Raw genomic sequence first — 12858 nt, forward strand, 5'->3', positions numbered from 1 at the left:
CCCCACTCTAAAACAGATTCATTCAAACAAATACTAATGCATATCTGGAAAAATGATTGAACGTCCGCACTGTGAGACATTATGTCGAATGCAGACACATATTAAAAAACCCCAAGGACAAATATGCGAGTCAAACCAGAGCTAACCACAGGAAACCATTTTGATTGCAAGCTCACACTCACTTACAGCCGAACAAACTGAAGCAAAGACAACAGAAATACCGAATCTTCAACCAAAATAGCCAAAGCGTTTGACAAGCACTTTCACTACATCCCTTAGCAATACATATAATATGTATATATATAATACTTATATCAGAAATTTTTCTGATAATGACAATAGCGACGAAGCGCACATCAAACGCGGCATATACAGAACGGATGTGTCAATAAAAGTGAAATGAAATTGAAATGAAAACGAAATCAAATCAAAATAAATATATATATATATATACCAACAAATAAATGGCTAGCAAGGACTCGGCAAGGACGAGAATATTCTGTGCTCACTTTGAAGAAAGCGACAGCAAAAAATGCTATCAAATACTGAGGCGGCAAAGCGAAATAAGTGAAATGCAATGAAAGAGAATTGTCCATAAAAAGTTCATGCAAGTGTGAAGATAGAGAAACTCATACGTACATAGTTAGTGAACTTGATAAATGTATTTATTCATAGAAAAACTATAAATGGGCAAGCATAGACGATAGATTTTTAATTATCGGTGATGTTTAGACATATAAAATAAAAAGTTATTTCAGTTCAAGGTCATTATCTCAAGAAAGCGCTGTTGGATAGCTTCAAGTTCAAGAACATCAGAAAATGAAACTTAGAAAACAGATGATTACATTTTTATTAAATATACTATACAATATAATCCAATACCATAATCCAGAATGTCAGAAATTAATATGCTTGATTATTAACTTAAATACCTAGCGATTTTTTCTGCTGAGATTGATTGTGAAATTACAACCATAAAAGAAAATATGTCCCTCATCTCAATATGAAGCTTATTTTTTTCTAGTACTTTACCATCTGATCAAATTTGCCTCAGACTGCGCTAACGGAGTCGTACATCGAAACACATCATTACTGGTGATGAAACGTTGTTTACAAATGTGCCGATTAAACTGTCCAAGAATCTATCGAATGTCACTGCAAAAATTTGCCCAAACAGAAAATTTCAACTCAAAGTCGGCCAAAAATCAAGGTTATGCTAACCATTTTCTTTGATTACCGGGGTGTAGTTCACCATCAATTCTTTCCATCGGGACAAACAAAACAATAAATTGTGATATATGTGAACACCGGCAGTTGATGGCCTAACCTGTCAGTGCATAATAGCACATCGATCAAAACAATGCGTTGATCAGCGCCACAAATAATACATGCTTTTTGCAAGTATTGGGTAGTCGAAAAAGTCTTTTCGTATTTCTAATCAAACTTCAACTTTTTGAATTTATAATTATTATTTTTTATATATTTTTTTATATTTATAATGAACTTTAATGAACCAAATATGTGCCATTATGGTCGACCACTTTTTGCCATTTTTCCGCTAGAGACATTATTCCATCAGTGTAAAACTTTTCTGATTTCTCGGCGAAAAACTGCGACAAGCAATTTTCACACGTTTCTCTTGTAGCCAACTTTACTCCATTAAGGGAGTTCTGCATTGACTGAAACAAATGGTTGATCGATGGTGCAAGGTCAGGGCTAAATGGTAGATGCATTAAATCTAGCCCAGCCAAGCTCTCCCAGTTTTTGAAGAGCCGTCAAAGATGTGTGTGGTCTAGCGTTGTCCTGATGGAAGACGAAGCCCTTTCTGTTGATCTGTTCGGGCCGTTTTTTTCGATTGCTTCCTTCAATCTCATCAGTTGTTGACAGTAAAATGTGGAATCAATCGTTCCACCAGTAGGCTCATAGTGGATGATTCCTTTCCAATCCCCCTAAATACTCAGCATAACATTTCGAGGAGTCAATCCTTAGCGACCATTTGTTGAGCCACGCTTGGATCATGATTTCTTTCACACATTATTGTTGTATTTGATCCACTATTCGTCTCCTGTTACCATTTGCTTCGGAAATGGTTCGACTTCATTTCGTTTCAGCACAGAATCGCAAATGTTAATTTGGTCACAGACAATTCATGTGGTACCCAAATATCGAGCTTCTTTTTGTAACCAACCTTTTTTAAATGGTTCAAAACCGTTTGATAATGAATGTTAAGTTCCTTGGCGCTATCATGGCTGCTAATGTGGCAGTCCTGGTCAATTTTTCCATAATTTCATCGACTTTTTCAACGAAAGGTCGACCAGAGCGATGTGTATCTTTTACATCGAAATTTGAAAAATAAAGCTTAAAATCTCACCTTTCCAACACTACATATATGGTATGACACAATGTGGTTGGTAGCTCTGAAGATGTTACAGTGCTATATTCATCTATTGACAAAATACGAAAATACTTTTTCGACTACCCAATATTGGTTCCAATTAGTCGGGTGGAAGGAACACCTTTTCCACCTTTGTCGGGTTCGAGGCCGATCTAAAACCTTTGCCGTGCTGTGGGTTCTCCCGCAGTGCGACTCCATACTGAATTATCAATCCTACCTACCACAGCCACCACGAATCTTCAAAAGGGTCAAACCCATTCAATAGATTGGAAGGAACTTCAAGGGCTAACTGCTCCCAGTGGTACCAGATTTAAGTCTCCGGTGACACCTTGTAGCTTTTGCTACTACCAGTTGAGCACCCATCAAACTCAATTACTGGTGACATTTGTCGCTTGAACTTCAAATGTCTTTTCATTAAAAGGAGACTCACTCAAAGTCTATAATATCAGTTCAAGCTGAGCATTATAGCTCTATTTCTGACATGGCTATGCTGAAATTCATTCTAGCTGGACAGTGACTGACTTTTTGGCCAAACACGAAACTGTAACTTTTTGCTATTTTCGAAAGTGTAAAATACGCTTCAGAGAACGCGCCAAGAGTCTATTGAATCCCCTCCGAGGCTTCTAACAAGTGCATAGAAAATTGGATTAAAAATTGGCATGTTAGTATTGGGCATAAGCCTACTTTGAAGTCGATAATTAAGATTTTCATTAAAAGTCCTGAAAATTTTATTTCGTAAGTTCTGATCAAATTTGATCATATGGTATTCCTCATATTTATAGTATATGAAGTTCAGTTACTCTACTCCCAATCACTATTTTCATATAAAAACTGCTTTAAATCTAATGCGAGATCAGTATCCAAGACGATTGATCTACTTTTAGTAATCACTTTAGTAACTTGTGATAAAGTTCTCGATATTTGTTTACTAAATAAATAAGTGAACATAAATAAAATTTCACTGTGCATTTCCCTTTGTTAAAGAGAGAACAATAACAGCAATGACTTTAATACATTGATAATAAGCTATTAGATATATTTATTATTTAAGTATTGGCATTTTAGGCTATACAATCGCATTTTCGCATAATTTTCTAAGCAATCCAACAGCTAATTACTTTGCAACATGCTGCATGAAGCACACAAGTTTTGTTTAGCTAACAACTGTTGCTAAATACCTAAAATAATCGAGATAAATATGAAGTAATATGTATCCAAATTCACTGAACGAAGGCAGCTCGGTTTCGCCACACATTTGATTATTTAATAATTGTGCTAAGGAGGGAAAACTGGTGTTGCACTCACTCAGGATCTTACCCATTTCGATTCTGAGAGTACTGGTTATGTAGTGGCAAATTCAGTGTCGTTTGATTATTGGTCACCGCATTGTTTTGGACTTTACTAATCAAATGCTCAGTCAGATTTCGTTTTACGGCCTCTAATCCAGACTTTCTAGCACTGAAATGCTTCACACAGATTATTTCAGAGAAATTAGATGTTTTATAAATGTCTCTCAAATTATGGCAAATATAGAGAATTACTTAATATTGTTTATTGCTATTAGTTTCAAGCATCTTAAGAGCTTAGATCAGTCTAGAATTTTCAAAAAATCATAATTTTCTTTTTTTTTAACTTAAAGTAGATTTTATGGTCCTAAAAACAATACTCAAGTGGTAGAATAGTCCAGCATTTGTTTTCCTGATTTAATTCACTGTAGTAGGTCAGTCGTTTCAAACCTAAAATACAGGATTTCGATTAATTTTTCCTTATTTCCATAATAAATTTTGGAAGTTAGGCATCTTTAGGTATCTAAGGCGGATTAATCCCTTATTTTCAGTTCCGCACGAACTTATAACTCTCTCACTTGTTCAGCTTTAATGCAAAGTTCAGTAAAAGCGATTTCGAGTTCCAATATAAAACATCTTAAAGTTGGAAAATTTTCTTATATGTCATGTTTGCTTTTGTTGTTAAATCTTTAACCTTAAATTCCATAACTAACGTCTGATCAAAATTTGTATACATACATAACCATAAGGACGGATTACTCCAATATTACCCAGACATCCCGCCAAATATAAACAGGCTCAGAATAGGTTCGCAAATATGTTTTGTCACAATGGAATTGTGTTTATTCAAGAGATTACTACGGGATATACGAGGAGTACATATATTATGAATCAATAATAAAAACGTACAGGGCGCACTGCTCGCATTCACCACCCCCCACTTAGCAACTAATCGCCAATTTATTTAATGATTTTTGCGCATTTTCACGCCAAACACCAGACGGCGCACAAAAAATATACACACATACATTTATGAACAGACATTCTTAACGGTTTTTATACCCTGAACAGGATATCTTCTGTTTGTCACAAAGTTTGAGAGACCCAAAAGAAAACGTCGTAGAGCATATCAATTGAATTTAGTTATATGCGTATGTGCGTAGGTATGTATTTAATTTTGAGATATCGATCTGACATTTTCGTCCTTTCCTCCCCAAAAATCTGTTGCTTTGTAGGAATCATATATGTCGGAACATTATAACTTAACAGGTCAATTGAAAAGTCCCCGACCTACCATACTAAAACGCATTTTTTATTGCAGTCTTTTTTTTTATTCAACATAGCTCTTTTCAAGGATAATACACTGATTTTTGCGACACTCCAGCTTTTCGATACCATTTTTGTATTACTATTTTTCCTTTGCTAATAGGCCTCAGTTTCGGCGATCATCTCTTCATTCGATGAAAATTTCTTACCAGCGAGCATTTTTTTGGAGATCTGAGGACAGGAAATAGTCGCTGGGGCTAGATCTGAAGAGTAGGGTGGATGCGAAAGCAATTCGAAGCCCAATCCATGGAGTTTTGCCATCATTCTTCCTGACCCTTGTGACACGGTGCATTGCCCTGGCGAAACAGCACTTTCCTTTACTTCAAATGCGGCAGTTTTTCAGCAAATCGTCTTTCAAACATTCCAATAATGTTATGCAATAGTCGCTGTTGACGGTCCTTCCTTTCTCAAGGTAGTCAATAAAAATTACATATAAAAATAACCTACCAACTCGTCGTTGTTTTTTACAGAGCTTACTCATACCCAAATATTCGTGAAGAATATGATGTACAGCTTCTGTTGATATCTTTAGAGTGTCTGCTATCTCGAACAACTTCACTTTACGGTCATCCCAAATTATTTTCTGAATTTTTTTGTGTTTCCGTCGGTAATAACCTCTTTTGGGCGTCCAGAGCGTTCACCGTCTTTGGTGCTTATTTCACCACGTCTAAACTCAGCACACCAATCCTTCATGGTTGATTTTCCTGGGGTAATGGCCGGAAACTGATGATGAGTTTTTGCTTCAACTGTATTTTTTTTATCAACAAGTGAAATTCGTTCTTATTCTTTTTTTCCTTTTGAAGGTTAGGGCTAACTAAAAATCATATGGATTTAATTCTAGTAGAGCCTTGTATGTAGTGTATGTGTCAGGTCGCGACTTTTCAATTGACCTTATTGCTACCATTTAACTGACCAATCAAATCAAGTTCTTGTATGGAAAACTTTTTTAATTGACACTAGGCAACACTACAATGTTCGAACATATTGTTCAGATCGGACCATAGCATGTATAGCATGTAGCTGTCTTACAAAATAACAAATCTAGATAATATAACATAAAAAACCCTTTTACTCTATAAATTTTACCTGTAAAGGGTATTTTAGCTGCATTGAAGTTAAGGTTTGTTTGTTATTTCTTTTTGTTGCTCGCATATCTACATCTATCTGCACTTATATGAACTCATACGCGTAGAAATGGTGCGATAGGGAAATAAAAGGCGATCAAGGAGTGTGGTGCAAGGTAAACACGGCTGTCTGTCGCAATATGAGTATCAACACGACAGCCCTGTAACAGTACCAAGGAAATGCCTGCTCAGTGCGTTTGTGTTTGCAAAAAAAAGTATTATTAACTCAATTTAAAATTGATGACATTCCAACATGAACGGCCGACCAGACAAGCTGTGGAGGCTTGCAAGCACACACACTTTTGTATAGGTGTGTAAGTACATGTTTAGCTGTATGTGCGTTTATATCCCCAGACAAACTAAAGCATTTACTTAGTTTAGATGATGATAGCTATTGAATTAACCACATGCTATTGCGGTTACACACGAGTATGTGGACGGTTACACACACACCAGCAAGCATTTGTAGATTTCGAAGAGACAAGAGACTAGCGCGCCAGGGAGAAGATAGCATCTTATACATATTTATGTATATATGTGTGTATATATTTAATATGCATGTCCTTACAGCCTAACCGTTAAACGCAGCGTCAGCTCTGAATCCTTAAGACAAATAGACAGCCATTCAAGCAGATAGACACATATTCATACTTACATACCCACAGACCCAGATAAACACCCAGCTATACATAAATATGTATGTATGTATTAGTAAGTCACATTGATAGTTCTTCAAGCAGTCCATTCAGTTAGTCCGTGCGTCTTCCCATTGACACACTTACTTGCTCAGGCAGCGTCGCACTTAAAGAGTCAACGATTACCTTGTTGAGTGGAGTGTCTGTATGCTGCCTTATGGCTTGTAGTTGTTTATACCCTTTCATAAGCAAACCCACTTACTTGCTTGAAAACATAAATATTAGTCTGTTTGTAAGCGTGTGCGCCAATTTAGTTAGCTTCTTGTAAATGTGCCAATGAATGGAAAATACACTCGTTATATATGAAGGGGTGCATATGTGTGTGTGTGTGTGCGTGTATTGCTAAGTGAATAATGTAAGCGTAAAGTGAGTGACTGTAAGTGCAGCCAATGTGTTGCCAATAATGTAATTATTCAAATATGCTTAGCTACACTTTTTTGTGCCGGAATGCTTATGCGTGTTAAGTATCGATTGAAGGCACTCAACTGCAGACAGACGAGATAAACGCGTCCACTTAACGGGTTTGGGAAAAATGTTATCAGCCAATATAATTATATAGGCGTTAGGTATAGAATTGTATATACATATTTATATGTACACATATATATTTCGTAAGCTGATTTTATACACTGTTGAAGTATCCAGTGGCTTTATTAGTTAAAAAATTATCAAATAAAGTAAATTAGAATTAATTCGACGCTTTCTTTTTTGAAATGAATTCAGTGAGTGGATGGCGAAGTTAAGATTGAATTTTCAAATTTAAGTTAAGCAAGATTTTGGTTGCAATTTTATGATGTAAGATTAACACTAAACCTATAAAATTTATCGATTTTATTATTCATTGCGGATAATTGTTGATTTATTGCTAAATGTGTGTAAAATAAAACTAGATTTTTATCTTGTTAATCTTCGTTACATTGTTTACAAATTATTTTAGTCTGGAATATGGATTTTCGGCAAAAAAATTTTTCGCACTTCGAACAAATTTTTGTTGTTTTATAACCTTTACAAAAATTGATTTGAAAAGTTTTTCGTACAGTCAAATCGTAGCTTGAGGACGGCGTAGATAAAAGCTTTTTTTATTGAAATCAACGTCTAATGTCTTAAAAGGTCAATCTTTGATAAATTTATTATGTAGACCATTGACGTCAAGAAAAAGAACTTTAATTTGCCTGGTTTGTTTGGCATATGTTGTGTAAACCTACACCTAGTCTTCGACGAAAACAACTGTTCATCAACAGCAATATATGTAACAGGTTTATAACAATATTGTGAATTTTCATATTGTAGACATCATGGCAAATTTATTAGTTTGTAAACGCTGACTTCTTTCGCTCTTCTTATCAAATCGTATAAGCTTCAGAATTTCAGTAACGTCGTTTCGGCTCATTGGTTTTGAAAAAAAGCGGGTCCCCAATTTTTATTTCACAAATATGAGATATCCAAATTTTTTGTCTCATATGCGCCACGAGCAAACAACAAAGCAATGAATGCATCTATTTTTGCAGCATTTAGCTCCCACTCTGATCAATGATAAGAGCAAATGCCGTATTGGCTTGTCCTTTCATTATATGCCGTTTAGCATATCCTATTGGCCCTGACGTACATAGCTGTTTCGATAGGTTGATCCTCTAAATCTGTCTCACTTTCGGATGTCAATAAAATAATGGACACTTATTTATAATATTCTCTTCTTCACTACCGCTTTCTGTTTCCAATTCTCTTGTTGTAAATATCTCTGTTTCCATGTTTTTTTTTTCATTTCGAAAAGTTTCTTGTTCATCATATTCTGAATCCTTTTCTTCTATTTCCGTTATATTTCTTAGGAAATTTGTAATTTTCCAAGCTTTGACATTTGTAAGTTTATTATCTACAACAAATTCATTACAATATGTAAGGAATATATTTACATCCAAGTATTGATGCTTTACATTATCTCCTTCAAATAAATAGTTGTAAAAAATTGCAAAAGAAACTCTTTAGAAGTGCACTACTTGACACTGTAATCAATAATATTTATTGTCTACTACTTTCTATTGAAACCCGCGCTGAGATAATTATAAAACAATTTATTCTGAGATGTAGGTTGGCCACATAACAAATTTTTCTTGGAAAATATAACAAATAACTGATAACTATATAAGAAAATATTATATGCATATTCTAAGAATTATGATACAGTTTGGTATTATAACGTTTAAGAATTATCGTTTGAAAACGGTTTTGACCGGCACTGGTAATGTTAAGCGATTTATTAAAGATTTACAGGTCAAACCTATGCTTAAAAATATGTTCCAAAAAACAAAAAAATAATGTCAAGCCTTGATGTATTATTCAAAACATTCTTCAAAAATTGTTTGAGACTATACCAGATAAAATTCCAACAACAGCAAGATCTCTTTTCTAACTGTCAATTGGTTTTCAAGCCTTTGCATTTTTGGACCTGGCCCTTGTCTTCAACGTGTTCTAGACCCGCTTTGAACTCTTTGCACCAATTATAACACTTATAAACATTTTTTGTGTCATAGTTTGATCACGAAGAGCCTTCCGCAGTATTTTCAGCATATTCCCACAAAAATATTTGTAACGCATATCAAATTCGTGTTTCCTGAATAAAATCAATTAAAAATTGGAGAATAATAATATAGGTAGGGTCTTCTAAAAAACTTCATTATTTTTGCATAAAATTAATGGTTTTATTTAGAGTGGTTAGAATCGGGCCAAATATGCACCGTTTTGTTTACTAACTTGTTGCCAATGTAAAGATACTTCATAACGCCACTCTTAAAGAATCTTTCGTCATTATTGGCTAAGAACTGGGACCAGTGGTTTTCACAAGATTCTCTGGAAAAGAATTTTTCATCAGCAGAATCATTCGCCAGTAGTAATAACTTAGTGCCAGGTCCGTAATAGAAGGTGGATGCATAAGAACCTCCCAACTAAGCTACCGGAGCTTCCTGGTTCGAAAGTTGTATTGCTTCTGGCAAACGCCTTCGATGTGTGTGGCCTTGTTTTTTCCTGATAGAACAAATTCACTTTCTATTGCCTAAATCTCGCCGCTTCTGAGCAAATGCTTCCTTCGCAGGGGCGCAGATACTTTTCTGCCAATCCCATCAAACACATTTCCGACCTGAGCTACTATCTATGGAAAGAATTTAGGATTTCTTTTTACTAAAAATGGATTTTTTTTAACTATGCATGAAGGAGAGCCTGTTACAAAACTATCCAGAGAAACTGTGTCACACAAATATTAAGCGAAATCATAAATCAAATGTGTCGGTAATGTTGATTAATTTCATTTTAGTGTCATGTAAAATAATTATACTTAATCTAGTGAAGCCTTCTACTTTATTTGCCTTTTTTTTTCAAGAAAACTATAGTTCAAATCTTGTCGAATGCTAGTCGCCCAATCTGAATAGAGGAAGATGAGATGGAATCATCTAGGCACTTACTGCGCTACTGTCCTGACTGTTTGATATCACTATGGACCAACTTTCACAGCTATCAAAATGGGATTGGGGATCTACCTACCTTTGGTGAAATGATGCGTCACACGACCTAATCTAACCATAATAGCAAATGCTTAAATGTTTAGCAACGGTCTTTTTTCCCCTTAGATTAAGTTTTGAGCATCCTTTTTTTTACGGGGAAGCATCAAAAGCCGAAATGCGAAACTTCAATCCGCTAAACCTAACCTACTTCAATAAACAACTTCAATACATTTAAGTCTCCTATATGGCACGGACTGACGGACACCTAATCTGCTCTATATATCTCAGTTTTTTCATGATTGAGGCTACCGCTTAGCTGACAGTTTTCAAATTCTCAGTGGACTGACACATCGTGGCAAATTTTCCACCGCAAAACTACCACCGAGTGTAGTTTTAAGTTTTTCCCTTGTACTTAAAAAGCGAGAGCAATAAAATAATATATTCTCTGAGTGCTTAAAGCACTCTGAACACGTCGGACAATTCAGACTAATGTCGTGCTGGAATCTGTACAGATATGTCATCTGTCGGTCTACGAATGGTATCAGTATGTGATTCCACCGTCATTAGAGTGAGGTCTGCCACCGCTGCTGCCATATTGTTAAGCTTTGGACACTCTCTTCTCTTTTGGCTTCTATAGACGGCTCTGATAACTTGTTTACCCGATCGTATTCGTCACCCTGGATGTCAATGGGCATCATTCTAGATATTACTTCACCAGCATCGCTGATAACTTTTAGTGCCGACATCCTGTGCACTATGCTTATTTGTTTGGCATTTGCTTTAATGCCTAGCGCCTGGATCCATATTGGAGCCGCATATAATACAACCAATCTCATTTTGCGAGTAAAAAATCGCCGGCTGAAACACACGCATCCTTTATTTGCCTTTATTCGCTTTACCTGCAGTGTATTCTAGGTGAAATTTAAGCATTGAGCCTATTCAGATACTTTAGTTATGGCTGTGAATGAATCTCACACTCCCCTGTTGCGAAAGATATACTTTCCTCCATTTTTCTAGTATTTATGAGCAAGACTTCTGTACTATGCTTAACCTGTTCCAAACTTAACTTATTGAGAAAAACCATTTGCGCGGACCAAATGCAATGAGTACATAAACACTCATTGCATTTGCTCTGGAGGTCGTCTGAGGGTTTAGCCACTGTTACTAAAATAAGGTCGTCTGCGTATGCAATTATTTTAACAGCTTTTGGTTCGTGTCTCCTTAGCACCCCATTATACATTAAGTTCCATGAAAGGAGACCTAGAATCGAGCCTTGCGGTACTCCACTCGAAATAGAGTAGCTCCTGGTGCCTTTATCAGTATCGAATAATAGTCGCCTGTCTTCAAAATAATTTATAATAATTTTCATAAGCTATCTAAGCTAAGCAGTGTTAATCATTATCTCCATTTTGTTGGGATGTTTCTCCTTAAATCAAGAACTTCTGCATTTCGAAAAATAAATATTTACAAGTAGAATTTTCAATAGATTTGTGTACAACGTTGAAACATCTAAACAAGCTTATGTGCTCGAAAAAGTTATTTCAGTGGCATTTCAGCGAAAGTTGTGCTGCGAAGGACACATACATTAGTGCAGCAAAGTGACCAAAGCAGCACGGTGTGTGGCTGACAACAGTAGCGAAAGCGTTGCATTTCAACATATTCAACATATCAAATGCCTCACACATTCTCCTTTATACTATACATATCCACATATACAATAAGCACATAACTGTATGTATTACATATGCCTGCTAAATGCTTAAACCACTCGTCTTCACCCACAAACGCTTATGCGCAGTCAAGCTTACACTTGGCTGTGCTTGCGCCTGGCTGCCTTGCCGCTTAACTGGCCACTTTGATTGTAGCAAATTCATGTCGGTGTGTCAAAATCAAAATGTCCTGCAATCAGTAGATATCATCATCAACGTCATTCACCAACATTCCAGGTATGACAACTTTATTGTTTGTTGGTGCTATCGTCGTGTTCTTGTTGTGACGGTGACGGGTAAATGTGCTGCTGCCATTATTGTTGTTATTACCGCCAGCGTCGGCTCCAAGTAGCGCTATTTTTGTACTTATATATTTGTATTTATTTGTATGTGTTCATCGCGTCGTAAATGTCACTTTGCTTGGTTTTGCTTGGTTTCTCACTCTTCCAGTATTTCGTTTTTCAGCTAAGTTTTTTTGTTGTTGCATTTATAAATGACTATAAGCGTTATCATTTTCTGCTGGTTTGTTGACAGCATTTTTGCTGAAACCAACATTTGTGGTGTAACTGTCAAACTTAGAAATCACTGAAGCGCTTCAACTTGCTTTAAGGACACGGACGTCGTGGAAGAAAAATTTTAAATTTCGGTCCTTGATTGACCAATATAATGTGATATCTCATGTATATTAATACATTGAGATGGTTTGAAATATATTTAATTTTGTATATTTGGAGGTAATATTTGTGAGATAGCTAAAACTCTTAGAGATCAGCTGGCTTTTTTACGTTGACCACCCTTTTTTCTTTTATCAAACATTTGTAATTTTTATTTA

This window comes from Bactrocera neohumeralis, chromosome 5 (assembly GCF_024586455.1).
Source record: "Bactrocera neohumeralis isolate Rockhampton chromosome 5, APGP_CSIRO_Bneo_wtdbg2-racon-allhic-juicebox.fasta_v2, whole genome shotgun sequence".
NCBI classification, from domain to species: domain Eukaryota; kingdom Metazoa; phylum Arthropoda; class Insecta; order Diptera; family Tephritidae; genus Bactrocera; species Bactrocera neohumeralis.